The following is a 14,302-nucleotide window of genomic DNA, read 5'->3' as shown; positions in this document are numbered from 1 at the left end:
ATTTCTATGCAAATGAGCTTACATTAAAGCACACTCGTTCTATCTTTAAACCGATAAAATAAAATCCCAATAAGATGGGGCATGCAAAAATTGAGATAAAACTCAGTTTTGCTCCTCTCCACGGAAATCTTTAGTAAAAGGCGAAAGATTTGTTCGTTCTGAAGAGAAACCAGAACATGACCAAGATTCCACCTGTCGCCTGAGTGCCATGCCAGCAGTCCTCATTCAGCTCAAAGTGAGCACCCAATTTGAAAGAAAGAAAGCAGATTTCTCACCAGGCTTCCCCTTGCTATAAACATGGTTTGTACTCTTTTCCATGTGCTCCCAGATCTTTCAAGCATTTAGTATAGTCAAGAAAGTTCTGTTTGAAAAGAAACAAACATTTACTGTCATTTCTATGCAAATGAGCTTACATTAAAGCACACTCGTTCTATCTTTAAACCGATAAAAGAAACCCCAATAAGACGGAGCATGCAAAAATTGAGATAAAACTCAGTTTTGCTCCTCTCCACGGAAATCTTTAGTAAAAGGCGAAAGATCTGTTCGTTTTGAAGAGAAACCAGAGTATGACTAAGATTCCACCTGTCGCCTGAGTGCCATGCCAGCAGTCCTCATTCAGCGCAAAGTGAGCACCCAATTTGAAAGAAAGAAAGCAGATTTCTCACCAGTCTTCCCCTTGCTATAAGCATGGTTTGTACTCTTTTCCATGTGCTCCCAGATCTTTCAAGCAATTAGAATGGTCAAGAAAGTTCTGCTTGAAAAGAAACAGACATTTATAGTCATTGTTATGCAAATAAACTTACATTAAAGCTAACAAGAAACTGATAAAAGAAACCCCAATAATATGGGGCATGCAAAAATTGAGATAAAACTCAGTTTTGCTCCTCTCCACAGAAATCTTTAATAAATGGCGAAAGATTTGTTCGTTCTGAAGAGAAACCAGAGCATGACCAAGATTCCACCTGTCGCCTAAATGCTGTGCCAGCAGTCCTCATTCAGATCAAAGTGAGCGCCCAACTTGAAAGTAAGCAGATTTCTCACCTGGCTTCTCCTTGCTATAAGCATGGTTTGTACTGTATTCCATGTGCTCCCAGATCTTTCAAGCAAGTAGCATGGTCAAGAAAGTTCTGTTTGAAAAGAAACAAACATTTACTGTCATTTCTATGCAAATGAGCTTACATTAAAGCACACTCATTCTATCTTTAAACCGATAAAAGAAACCCCAAAAAGATGGGGCATGCAAAAATTGAGATAAAACTCGGTTTTGCTCCTCTCCACGGAAATCTTTAATAAAAGGCGAAAGATTTGTTCGTTCTGAAGAGAAACCAGAGCATGACCAAGATTTTTATCTGAAAATATGTGTTCTCCCTGCAGTTGTTGTCCCCAGATGAGAGTTCCCTTGTGCTGCCTCAGTTGAATCTCCTTTACTTGACAGAGATGTGCCTGAGCAGCGGCCCTCCCCAGCCCTATCCCAAATCATACTTATTTTGCATAGGAGATACCATGGTCATGAAGATTGTTCTCCCAGGGTGAGGTTCATTCATTGCATTCTGGGTATGCTGACCCCTGTGATTTTCCCAAATGTGGGAAACTCGCTTTTATACCCTTGTGCACTATCCTGACTTCTCCTCCTGTCTGCTTACTTTGTGCCTTCCAATGCACAATGCAAACTACAGGTAGTGCTGCAGGGCCCACACCCTTTTACTTGCCTTACAGAGCAGCTCTGGAGCTGATACAGTGCCAAGCTGCTGCAAGAAATCAGCTTGAATGCTTCAGGGGATGGGGCATGGCCAACATGAGCCCCACACCGAAGGAGGGTGGGGGTGTTTAATGCGAACTAAGGGTCATCCAAGCGCCGCAAAAGGCCGCCATGCCCTGCATACCCCTTTTCTCTTTTCATATGCAGATGAGGGTTCCAGCCAACTTTGGCCCACTGCTTGGATGACATCACCGTATGCAAATCCGTCTTCTGCAGAACTTCCCCCAGGAATGCTTGCACTAGTTGTTGCATTTGGTTTGTTGTTTGGGGGTGCTTCAGTATTAGGCAGCCTTCTGCCCTCCCATGTTCATCTGAAAATATGTGTTCTCCCTGCAGTTGTTGTCCCCAGATGAGAGTTCCCTTGTGCTGCCTCAGTTGAATCTCCTTTACTTGACAGAGATGTGCATGAGCAGCGGCCCTCCCCAGCCCTATCCCAAATCATACTTATTTTGCATAGGAGATACCATGGTCATGAAGATTGTTCTCCCAGGGTGAGGTTCATTCATTGCATTTTGGGTATGCTGACCCCTGTGATTTACCCAAATGTGGGAAACTCGACTGCATTATTTGTGGTAGTGGGGGACTGTGTTTGTGCTTTCCTCTGGTCAGCTCTGTTAAAACTCAGATTTCTTTGTCTCAGATTTTCCTCTAGCCTTGTTCTTCTTTCGAGAGTTCCCTTGTGCTGCCTCAGGTGGATCTCCTTCACTTGACAGGGGGGTGCCCGAGCAGCGACCCTCCCCAGCTCTAGCCCAACTCCTACTTACCTGCCAGGTGAGATACTATGATCAGGAAGGTGCTTCTCCCAGGGCAAGGCTCACCCATTGCACTCTGGGTGTGCTGCTCCTACGATTTCCCCAAATGTGGGACACTTGACTGCATAATTTGTGTTTCCTCTGGTCGGCTCTCGTATAATTCAGATCTCTTTGTCTCAGGTCTTTCTCCAGCCTAGTTTGCTGTCTGTTTCCACTTCTTTTATCTTGAGCCCCTCCCTTCTATACCCTTGTGCACTATCCTGACTTCTCCTCCCGTCTGCTTACTTTGTGCCTTCCAATGCACAATGCAAACTACAGGTAGTGCTGCAGGGCCCACACAATCTTTTACTTGCCTTAAAGAGCAGCTCTGGAGCTGTTACAGTGCCCAGCTGCTGCAAGAAATCAGCTTGAATGCTTCAGGGGATGGGGCATGGCCAACATGAGCCCCACACCAAAGGTGGGTGGGGGTGTTTAATGCGAACTAGGGGTAATCCAAGCACCGCAAAAGGCCGCCATGCCCTGCACGCCCCTTTTCTCTTTTCATATGCAGATGAGGGTTGAAGCCAACTTTGACCCACTGCTTGGATGACATCACCATATGCAAATCCATCTGCTGCAGGCCTTGCCCCAGGAATGCTTGCACTAGTTGTTGCATTTGGTTTGTTGTTTGGGGGTGCTTCAGTATTAGGCAGCCTTCTGCCCTCCCATGTTCATCTGAAAATATGTGTTCTCCCTGCAGTTGTTGTCCCCAGATGAGAGTTCCCTTGTGCTGCCTCAGTTGAATCTCCTTTACTTGACAGAGATGTGCCTGAGCAGCGGCCCTCCCAGCCCTATCCCAAATCATACTTATTTTGCATAGGAGACACCATGGTCATGAAGATTGTTCACCCAGGGTGAGGTTCATTCATTGCATTCTGGGTATGCTGACCCCTGTGATTTCCCCAAATGTGGGAAACTCGCCTGCATTTTTTGTGGTAGTGGGGGACTGTGTTTGTGTTTTCCTCTGGTCAGCTCTGGTAAAAGTCAGATTTCTTTGTCTCATATATTCCTCTAGCCTTGTTCTTCTTTCGAGAGTTCCCTTGTGCTGCCTCAGTTGGATCTCCTTCACTTGACAGGGGGGTGCCCGAGCAGTGACCCTCCCCAGCTCTAGCCCAACTCCTACTTACCTGCCAGGTGAGATACTATGATCATGAAGGTGCTTCTCCCAGGGCAAGGCTCACCCATTGCACTCTGGGTGTGCTGCTCCTGTGATTTCCCCAAATGTGGGAAACTTGATTGCATAATTTGTGTTTCCCCTGGTCGGCTCTCGTATAATTCAGATCTCTTTGTCTCAGGTCTCTCTCCAGCCTAGTTTGCTGTCTGTTTCCACTTCTCTTTTCTGGAGCCACTCCCTTCTATGCCCTTGCGCACTATCCTGACTTCTCCCGTCTGCTTACTTTGTGCCTTCCAACGCACAATGCGAACTACAGGTAGTGCTGCAGGGCCCACACCCTTTTAGTTGCCTTACAGAGCAGCTCTGGAGCTGTTACAGTGCCCAGCTGCTGCAAGAAATCAGCTTGAATGCTTCAGGGGCTGGGGCATAGCCAACATGAGCCCCACACCAAAGGAGGGTGGGGGTGTTTAATGCGAACTAGGGGTCATCCAAGCACCGCAAAAGGCCGCCATGCCCTGCATGCCCCTTTTCTCTTTTCATATGCAGATGAGGGTTCCAGCCAACTTTGGCCCACTGCTTGGATGACATCACCGTATGCAAATCCGTCTGCTGCAGACCTTCCCCCAGGAATGCTTGTACTAGTTGTTGCATATGGTTTGATATTTGATGGTGCTTCAGTATTAGGCAGCCTTCCGCCCTCCCATGTTCATCTGAAAAGATGTGGTCTCCCTGCAGTTGTTGTCCCCAGACGAGAGTTCCCTTGTGCTTCCTCAGTTGAATCTCCTTAACTTGATGGGGGAGGGGCTGCCCGAGCAGCCACCCTCCCCAGCCCTATCCCAACTCATACTTATTTTGCATATGAGATCTCTTGATCATGAAGATTGTTCTCACAGGGTGAAGTTCATCCATTATATTTTAAAATAGGAAGGTACAAATTACATATTTGAATTGCATCTATGTGCTGGATTCAAATGTCCCCCCCCCCCTTCCTTTCTCAATTGTGCCCATCAGCAGCTATTATAAGGTTGCTGCCAATGGGTGTGACACATTAATTTCTTCTGTGGGGTACACAGGACTCCACAAGGATTCACATTGGGGTGTAGAGTAGGATCTTGATCTGAGGCACCAACCGACTCAAAGCTTTTGACTGTTCCCAAGATGCTCAGCGCATCCTCCTCTATAACCCCGCTTCCATGAACAGGGAGCTCAGTTTGTAGTTGGTGCCTTCAGTAGCAGGCCACTTAACAGGGGCCTGCCTCAGGAAGCCAATTCTTAGCTATTCATTTTGACAAGAAAAGAAGAACTTGTTTTATGAGAATCTACAAGGGCTGCAGCAGGCTAGGTCTAATAGACATCTTTACTGCAGCTTCATCACTCCCAGCGGCGCTGTATACTCCCGTGCCCTGGTTGCTGGGTCACTGCAGCGGAGGCTCCGGTTTCTTCCTAAGGTCAGTCACACACACACCGCCCTTCCGGATCACGAGGCCGCTGATGAAGGGGAGCGTGGCCGTAGGGGGTGGACCGTGTGCGCACTGGCGTGGACACTGATTACTGGGCAGCCGCTCCACTAGCCACCAGGTACAGTTAAGGAGCACAGGTCTGGGGGTTTTTCTCCTATATTAAACCAATTTTGTACTGCCCGCAGCGCATTGTGATAGGTAATAGGGCCTGATTCAGGTTGGATTGCAATCACAATAAGTGATCCAACTGCAAAAATTGCTAAGAGCATTCGCATGTGCCTGCATTTTCTGCGGCACCCCGCAGAGAATGCGATCGCCTCTGCCTGTCAATCGGGGCAGGGGGGGAGAGGGGGGTCAGCAACACTCCATTTCCAAGTCAGGGATGGAGCGGTGCGGGGGCAAGGCTTCAAAATGGGGTCTGCAATGGAGGAGACACAGGGGGCGTGGTCACAGCAGCTGTATGACATCACATTCAGCCGCTGTGATCACAAAAATGGTGGCGGCTTCCTGCGCGCACATACAGTCTGCACCAGCAGGAGGCTACACCATTTTTTATGATCACGCTGAACTGCAGTGCGACTGCAATTACAGCATGGTCAAGAAGGGAGGCGTCATGCTGGGTGGCCATAAGAGATGAGCGGGTTCGGTTCCTCGGAATCCGAACCCGCCCGAACTTCACCCTTTTTTGCTCGGGTCCGAGCAGACTCGGATCCTCTCGCCTTGCTCGGTTAACCCGAGCGCGCCCGAACGTCATCATCCCGCTGTCGGATTCTCACGAGACTTGGATTCTATATAAGGAGCCGCGCGTCGCCGCCATTTTCACACGTGCATTGAGATTGATAGGGAGAGGACGTGGCTGGCGTCCTCTCCGTTTAGATTAGAAGATAGAGACGAGTGACATTTGATTTACTACTAATTTGGGGAGCAGTTGAACTTGTCAGGAGTACTCAGTAGTGCAGAGTTTTGCTGATAGTGACCACCAGTTTTATTATTTATAATCCGTTCTCTGCCTGAAAAAAAACGATACACATACCATATCTGTGCTCAGCCTCAGTGTGCTGCATGATATATCATCTATGTATATCTGACTGTGCTGAGTGCTCACTGCTCACACAGCTTAATTGTGGGGGAGACTGGGGAGCAGTTATAGCAGGAGTACAGTGCACACTTTTGCTGCCAGTGTGACCACCAGTATATTGTCTGCCTGAAAAAGTTAAACACTCCTGTGGTGTTTTTTTTTTATTCTATAAATGCATTCTGCTGACAGTGTCCAGCAGGTCCGTCATACATATATTATATAAATATTTACCTGCAGTAGTGTTATATTTTTTTTTTCATCTTTATCATCTCTATATTAGCAGACGCAGTACGGTAGTCCACGGCTGTGGCTATCTCTGTGTCGTCAGTGCTCGTCCATAATTGTATACCTACCTACCTGTGGTGGGTTTTTTTTTTCTATCTTCTTCATACTAGTAGTTTAGGAGTCTACTGACAGTGTCCACCAGGTCCATCATTATATTATATACCTACAGTAGTAATATATTTATTATATTATCTATACTAGCAGACGCAGTACGGTAGTCCACGGCTGTGGCTATCTCTGTGTCGTCAGTGCTCGTCCATAATTGTATACCTACCTACCTGTGGTGGGTTTTTTTTTTTATCTTCTTCATACTAGTAGTTTAGCAGTCTGCTGACAGTGTCCACCAGGTCCGTCATTATATTATATACCTACAGTAGTAATATATTTATTATATTATCTATACTAGCAGATGCAGTACGGTAGTCCACGGCTGTACCTACCTCTGTGTCGTCAGTGCTCGTCCATAATTGTATACCTACCTGTGGTGGGGTTTTTTTTTCTATCTTCTTCATACTAGTAGTTTAGGAGTCTGCTGACAGTGTCCACCAGGTCCGTCATTATATTATATACCTACAGTAGTAATATATTTAGTATATTATCTATACTAGCAGACGCAGTACGGTAGTCCACGGCTGTACCTACCTCTGTGTCGTCACTCGTCCATAATTGTATACCTAACTGTGGTGGTTTTTTTTTTCTATCTTCTTCATACTAGTAGTTTAGCAGTCTGCTGACAGTGTCCACCAGGTCCGTCATTATATTATATATACCTACAGTAGTTATATATATTTTTTTTTATATCATTAATTATCATCTCTATACTAGCAGACGCAGTACGGTAGGCCACGGCTGTGGCTATCTCTGTGTCGTCAGTGCTCGTCCATAATTGTATACCTACCTACCTGTGGTGGAAGTTTTTTTCTATCTTCTTCATACTAGTAGTTTAGCAGTCTGCTGACAGTGTCCACCAGGTCCGTCATTATATTATATATACCTACAGTAGTTATATATATATTTTTTTTTATATCATTAATTATCATCTCTATACTAGCAGACGCAGTACGGTAGTCCACGGCTGTAGCTACCTCTGTGTCGTCAGTCACTCGTCATCCATAAGTATACTAGTATCCATCCATCTCCATTGTTTACCTGAGGTGCCTTTTAGTTGTGCCTATTAAAATATGGAGAACAAAAATGTTGAGGTTCCAAAAATAGGGAAAGATCAAGATCCACTTCCACCTCGTGCTGAAGCTGCTGCCACTAGTCATGGCCGAGACGATGAAATTCCATCAACGTCGTCTGCCAAGGCCGATGCCCAATGTCATAGTACAGAGCATGTAAAATCCAAAACACAAAAGATCAGTAAAAAATGACTCAAAAATCTAAATAAAAATCGTCGGAGGAGAAGCGTAAACTTGCCAATATGCCATTTACCACACGGAGTGGCAAGGAACGGCTGAGGCCCTGGCCTATCTTCATGGCTAGTGGTTCAGCTTCACATGAGGATGGAAGCACTCAGCCTCTCGCTAGAAAAATGAAAAGACTTAAGCTGGCAAAAGCACAGCAAAGAACTGTGCGTTCTTCAAAATCACAAATCCACAAGGAGAGTCCAATTGTGTCGGTTGCGATGCCTGACCTTCCCAACACTGGACGTGAAGAGCATGCACCTTCCACCATTTGCACGCCCCCTGCAAGTGCTGGAAGGAGCACCCGCAGTCCAGTTCCTGATAGTCAGATTGAAGATGTCAGTGTTGAAGTACACCAGGATGAGGAGAATATGGGTGTTGCTGGCGCTGGGGAGGAAATTGACAAGGAGGATTCTGATGGTGAGGTGGTTTGTTTAAGTCAGGCACCCGGCGAGACACCTGTTGTCCGTGGGAGGAATATGGCCATTGACATGCCTGGTGAAAATACCAAAAAAATCAGCTCTTCGGTGTGGAAGTATTTCAACAGAAATGCGGACAACAGGTGTCAAGCCGTGTGTTGCCTTTGTCAAGCTGTAATAAGTAGGGGTAAGGACGTTAACCACCTCGGAACATCCTCCCTTATACGTCACCTGCAGCGCATTCATCATAAGTCAGTGACAAGTTCAAAAACTTTGGGCGACAGCGGAAGCAGTCCACTGACCAGTAAATCCCTTCCTCTTGTAACCAAGCTCACGCAAACCACCCCACCAACTCCCTCAGTGTCAATTTCCTCCTTCCCCAGGAATGCCAATAGTCCTGCAGGCCATGTCACTGGCAATTCTGACGAGTTCTCTCCTGCCTGGCATTCCTCCGATGCATCCTTGAGTGTAACGCCTACTGCTGCTGGCGCTGCTGTTGTTGCTGCTGGGAGTCGATGGTCATCCCAGAGGGGAAGTCGTAAGACCACTTTTACTACTTCCACCAAGCAATTGACTGTCCAACAGTCCTTTGCGAGGAAGATGAAATATCACAGCAGTCATCCTGCTGCAAAGCGGATAACTGAGGCCTTGGCATCCTGGGCAGTGAGAAACGTGGTTCCGGTATCCATCATTACTTCAGAGCCAACTATAGACTTGATTGAGGTACTGTGTCCCCGGTACCAAATACTATCTAGGTTCCATTTCTCTAGGCAGGCGATACCAAAAATGTACACAGACCTCAGAGAAAGACTCACCAGTGTCCTAAAAAATGCAGTTGTACCCAATGTCCACTTAACCACGGACATGTGGACAAGTGGAGCAGGGCAGACTCAGGACTATATGACTGTGACAGCCCACTGGGTAGATGCATTGACTCCCGCCGCAAGAACAGCAGCGGCGGCACCAGTAGCAGCATCTCGCAAACGCCAACTCTTTCCTAGGCAGGCTACGCTTTGTATCACCGCTTTCCAGAATACGCACACAGATGAAAACCTCTTACGGCAACTGAGGAAGATCATCACAGAATGGCTTACCCCAATTGGACTCTCCTGTGGATTTGTGGCATCGGACAACGCCAGCAATATTGTGCGTGCATTATATCTGGGCAAATTCCAGCACGTCCCATGTTTTGCACATACCTTGAATTTGGTGGTGCAGAATTATTTAAAAAACGACAGGGGCGTGCAAGAGATGCTGTCGGTGGCCACAAGAATTGCGGGACACTTTCGGCGTACAGGCACCACGTACAGAAGACTGGAGCAACACCAAAAACGCCTGAACCTGCCCTGCCATCATCTGAAGCAAGAAGTGGAAACGAGGTGGAATTCAACCCTCTATATGCTTCAGAGGATGGAGGAGCAGCAAAAGGCCATTCAAGCCTATACATCTGACCACGATATAGGAGGTGGAATGCACCTGTCTCAAGCGCAGTGGAGAATGATTTCAACGTTGTGCAAGGTTCTGCAACCTTTTGAACTTGCCACACGTGAAGTCAGTTCAGACACTGCCAGCCTGAGTCAGGTCATTCCCGTCATCAGGCTTTTGCAGAAGAAGCTGGAGACATTGAAGGAGGAGCTAAGACAGAGCGATTCCGCTAGGCATGTGGGACTTGTGGATGGAGCCCTTCATTCGCTTAACCAGGATTCACGGGTGGTCAATCTGTTGAAATCAGAGCACTACATTTTGGCCACCGTGCTCGATCCTAGATTTAAAACCTACGTTGTATCTCTCTTTCCGGCAGACACAAGTCTGCAGGGGTTCAAAGACCTGCTGGTGAGAAAATTATCAAGTCAAGCGGAACTTGATCGGTCAACAGCTCCTCCTTCACAGTCTCCCGCAATTGGGGGTGCGAGGAAAAGGCTCAGAATTCCGAGCCCAACCGCTGGCGGTGATGCAGGGCAGTCTGGAGCGACTGCTGATGCTGACATCTGGTCCGGACTGAAGGACCTGCCAACGATTACGGACATGTCGTCTACTGTCACTGCATATGATTCTCTCACCATTGAAAGAATGGTGGAGGATTATATGAGTGACCGCATCCAAGTAGGCACGTCAGACAGTCCGTACGTATACTGGCAGGAAAAAGAGGCAATTTGGAGGCCCTTGCACAAACTGGCTTTATTCTACCTAAGTTGCCCTCCCACAAGTGTGTACTCCGAAAGAGTGTTTAGTGCCGCCGCTCACCTTGTCAGCAATCGGCGTACGAGGTTACTTCCAGAAAATGTGGAGAAGATGATGTTCATTAAAATGAATTATAATCAATTGCTCCGTGGAGACATTGACCAGCAGCAATTGCCTCCACAAAGTATACAGGGAGCTGAGATGGTGGATTCCAGTGGGGACGAATTGATAATCTGTGAGGAGGGGGATGTACACGGTGATGAATCGGAGGATGATGATGAGGTGGACATCTTGCCTCTATAGAGCCAGTTTGTGCAAGGAGAGATTTATTGCTTCTTTTTTGGTGGGGGTCCAAACCAACCCGTCATTTCAGTCACAGTCGTGTGGCAGACCCTGTCACTGAAATGATGGGTTGGTTAAAGTGTGCATGTCCTGTTTATACAACATAAGGGTGGGTGGGAGGGCCCAAGGCAATTCCACCTTGCACCTCTTTTTTCTTTTATTTTTCTTTGCGTCATGTGCTGTTTGGGGAGTGTTTTTTGGAAGGGCCATCCTGCGTGACACTGCAGTGCCACTCCTAGATGGGCCAGGTGTTTGTGTCGGCCACTTGGGTCGCTGAGCTTAGTCACACAGCTACCTCATTGCGCCTCTTTTTTTCTTTGCGTCATGTGCTGTTTGGGGAGTGTTTTTTGGAAGGGCCATCCTGCGTGACACTGCAGTGACACTCCTAGATGGGCCAGGTGTTTGTGTCGTCCACTTGGGTCGCTGAGCTTAGTCACACAGCTACCTCATTGCGCCACTTTTTTTCTTTGCGTCATGTGCTGTTTGGGGAGTGTTTTTTGGAAGGGCCATCCTGCGTGACACTGCAGTGCCACTCCTAGATGGGCCAGGTGTTTGTGTCGGCCACTTGGGTCGCTGAGCTTAGTCACACAGCTACCTCATTGCGCCTCTTTTTTTCTTTGCGTCATGTGCTGTTTGGGGAGTGTTTCTGGAAGGGCCATCCTGCGTGACACTGCAGTGCCACTCCTAGATGGGCCAGGTGTTTGTGTCGGCCACTTGGGTCGCTGAGCTTAGTCACACAGCTACCTCATTGCGCCTCTTTTTTTCTTTGCGTCATGTGCTGTTTGGGGAGTGTTTTTTGGAAGGGCCATCCTGCGTGACACTGCAGTGCCACTCCTAGATGGGCCAGGTGTTTGTGTCGGCCACTTGGGTCGCTGAGCTTAGTCACACAGCTACCTCATTGCGCCTCTTTTTTTCTTTGCGTCATGTGCTGTTTGGGGAGTGTTTTTTGGAAGGGCCATCATGCGTGACACTGCAGTGCCACTCCTAGATGGGCCAGGTGTTTGTGTCGGCCACTTGGGTCACTGAGCTTAGTCATCCAGCGACCTCGGTGCAAATTTTAGGACTAAAAATAATATTGTGAGGTGTGAGGTGTTAAGAATAGACTGAAAATTAGTGGAAATTATGGTTATTGAGGTTAATAATACTTTGGGATCAAAATGACTCCCAAATTCTATGATTTAAGCTGTTTTTTAGGGTTTTTTGAAAAAAACACCCGAATCCAAAACACACCCGAATCCGACAAAAAAAATTCGGTGAGGTTTAGCCAAAACGCGTTCGAACCCAAAACACGGCCGCGGAACCGAACCCAAAACCAAAACACAAAACCCGAAAAATTTCCGGTGCACATCTCTAGTGGCCATGCCATGTCACTGTGCAGGAGCCAGCACCGCTCACACACTAGTCCCCGGTGCAGCCCCCAACCCCCGGGACACCCGGAGCAACAAAATGTAGATTCAGGCCACCAGGCCACGCCCCTACCTATGAAACCATGCCTCCTTTTTACCATTGCGCTGCTTATCTGCGCGCACTGCATTACAATCTCCCTCGCCACCTCTCTGGGTGTCACCAGTGATAGTGACACCTCTGCCATGCTTGTAGCAGCTGGTCCTAAGATCTACACCTCAAGCCCTGAGTGTTTGCCCTTGTGACTTGTTGATCATCATAGCAAAGCAGATGCTTACAGAAAACTGCAGGGGCTTAGATTGAAAATAAAAAAAATTGATGGGTATAAGGTAGAGAGGAGCGGGTTCGGTTCTCCGAGAACCGAATTCCCCACGAACCCCACGAACTCCTCCTCCGAGGCAGGCTCGGTTGTTCCCGCCTGACTCGGAAAACCTGAACAAGGGAAAATGTCATCATCCCGCTGTCGGATTCTCGCGAGATTCGGATTCCATATAAAGAGCTGCGCGTTGCCGCCATTTTTACTCGTGCATTGAAGAGAGAGCGGAGAGGACGTGGCTATGTTCTCTCAGTGGAAATCTCAATATCAGTGCTCAGTATCAGTGGATACTTATTGCTGCTCAGTAATACTAGTAGTGTGTCTCTCCTGCTCAGTGTCAGTTCTCAGTAGTATCCTCATCAGTGCTCAGTATCACTGCTCATTGTCTTGTGCTGCATTGTTGTGCTCAGCATACTACAGTACATTACTAATAGTCCAGTGCTGCATCTTGCTGCTCAGTGTCAGTTCTAGTATCCTCATCAGTGCTCACTATCACTGCTCATTGCATTGTGGTGTTCTGTATACTACAGTAACATAGTAATATAGTAACATATAGTAACATAGTTTTTGAGGTTGAATAGAGGCAAATTGCCCATCGTGTTCAACCTGTTTTAAGTTGTGATGATTCTACATACTAGCTGAATAATGTTTTATGACTAGTTAGCTACTACAACTCATGTTACCCCCGGATTAACCATGTTGATATTTTAAGTATTATAACCTTGGATAGCTTTTTCATTCAGAAATGTATCCATTCCTTTTTTAAATCCAATTACAGAGTCCGCCATTACCACCTTCCCTGGCAGGGAATTCCACATCCTGATTGCCCTAACAGTGAAGATCATAGTATCTCACCTGGCAGGTAAGTAGGAGTTGGGCCAGAGCTGTGGAGGATTGCTGCTCGGGCACCCCCTGTCAAATGAAGGAGATCCAACTGAGGCAGCACAAGGGAACTCTCGAAAGAAGAACAAGGCTAGAGGAAGATCTGAGACAAAGAAATCTGACTTTTACCAGAGCTGACCAGAGGAAAGCACAAACACAGTCCCCCACTACCACAAATAATGCAGTCGAGTTTCCCACATTTGGGGAAATCACAGGGGTCAGCATACCCAGAATGCAATGAATGAACCTCACCCTGGGAGAACAATCTTCATGACCATGGTATCGCCTATGCAAAATAAGTATGATTTGGGATAGGGCTGGGGAGGGCCGCTGCTCAGGCACATCTCTGTCAAGTAAAGGAGATTCAACTGAGGCAGCACAAGGGAACTCTCATCTGGGGACAACAACTGCAGGGAGAACACATATTTTCAGATGAACATGGGAGGGCAGAAGGCTGCCTAATACTGAAGCACCCCCAAACAACAAACCAAATGCAACAACTAGTACAAGCATTCCTGGGGGAAGTTCTGCAGAAGACGGATTTGCATACGGTGATGTCATCCAAGCAGTGGGCCAAAGTTGGCTGGATCCCTCATCTGCATATGAAAAGAGAAAAGGGGTATGCAGGGCATGGCGGCCTTTTGCGGCGCTTGGATGACCCTTAGTTCGCATTAAACACCCCCACCCTCCTTCGGTGTGGGGCTCATGTTGACAATGCCCCAGCCCCTGAAGCATTCAAGCTGATTTCTTACAGCAGCTTGGCACTGTAACAGCTCCAGAGCTGCTCTGTAAGGCAAGTAAAAGGGTGTGTAGTTTGCATTGTGCATTGGAAGGCACAAAGTAAGCAGACAGGAGGAGAAGTCAG

At 47.3% G+C, this 14,302-nt stretch overlaps 9 non-coding genes and 1 pseudogene across 9 annotated transcripts; 5 read left to right on the top strand and 5 right to left on the bottom strand.

Annotated features, from left to right (window-relative positions):
- Positions 1 to 62: 62 nt before the first annotated feature.
- LOC135045614 (U5 spliceosomal RNA) lies at positions 63 to 178 on the bottom strand. Its single transcript, XR_010238030.1, has one exon. It is a non-coding gene; the product is annotated as a U5 spliceosomal RNA (small nuclear RNA).
- Positions 179 to 452: 274 nt separating this feature from the next.
- LOC135045613 (U5 spliceosomal RNA) lies at positions 453 to 568 on the bottom strand. Its single transcript, XR_010238029.1, has one exon. It is a non-coding gene; the product is annotated as a U5 spliceosomal RNA (small nuclear RNA).
- Positions 569 to 832: 264 nt separating this feature from the next.
- Positions 833 to 948, bottom strand: LOC135045633 (U5 spliceosomal RNA). The gene has a single exon (XR_010238048.1). It is a non-coding gene; the product is annotated as a U5 spliceosomal RNA (small nuclear RNA).
- Positions 949 to 1,218: 270 nt separating this feature from the next.
- LOC135045620 (U5 spliceosomal RNA) lies at positions 1,219 to 1,334 on the bottom strand. The gene has a single exon (XR_010238036.1). It is a non-coding gene; the product is annotated as a U5 spliceosomal RNA (small nuclear RNA).
- Positions 1,335 to 1,478: 144 nt separating this feature from the next.
- Positions 1,479 to 1,606, top strand: LOC135045605 (U1 spliceosomal RNA; annotated as a pseudogene).
- Positions 1,607 to 2,199: 593 nt separating this feature from the next.
- Positions 2,200 to 2,363, top strand: LOC135045677 (U1 spliceosomal RNA). Its single transcript, XR_010238093.1, has one exon. It is a non-coding gene; the product is annotated as a U1 spliceosomal RNA (small nuclear RNA).
- A 152-nt stretch (positions 2,364 to 2,515) lies between these two features.
- Positions 2,516 to 2,678, top strand: LOC135045681 (U1 spliceosomal RNA). Its single transcript, XR_010238097.1, has one exon. It is a non-coding gene; the product is annotated as a U1 spliceosomal RNA (small nuclear RNA).
- A 675-nt stretch (positions 2,679 to 3,353) lies between these two features.
- LOC135045668 (U1 spliceosomal RNA) lies at positions 3,354 to 3,517 on the top strand. Its single transcript, XR_010238083.1, has one exon. It is a non-coding gene; the product is annotated as a U1 spliceosomal RNA (small nuclear RNA).
- A 152-nt stretch (positions 3,518 to 3,669) lies between these two features.
- LOC135045586 (U1 spliceosomal RNA) lies at positions 3,670 to 3,832 on the top strand. The gene has a single exon (XR_010238009.1). It is a non-coding gene; the product is annotated as a U1 spliceosomal RNA (small nuclear RNA).
- Positions 3,833 to 13,576: 9,744 nt separating this feature from the next.
- LOC135045651 (U1 spliceosomal RNA) lies at positions 13,577 to 13,740 on the bottom strand. Its single transcript, XR_010238066.1, has one exon. It is a non-coding gene; the product is annotated as a U1 spliceosomal RNA (small nuclear RNA).
- Positions 13,741 to 14,302: the final 562 nt, after the last annotated feature.

This window comes from Pseudophryne corroboree, unplaced genomic scaffold (assembly GCF_028390025.1).
Source record: "Pseudophryne corroboree isolate aPseCor3 unplaced genomic scaffold, aPseCor3.hap2 scaffold_911, whole genome shotgun sequence".
NCBI lineage: Eukaryota > Metazoa > Chordata > Amphibia > Anura > Myobatrachidae > Pseudophryne > Pseudophryne corroboree.
Note: the sequence above shows the minus strand (reverse complement) of the source record. Positions and strands in the feature narration are given on the sequence as shown.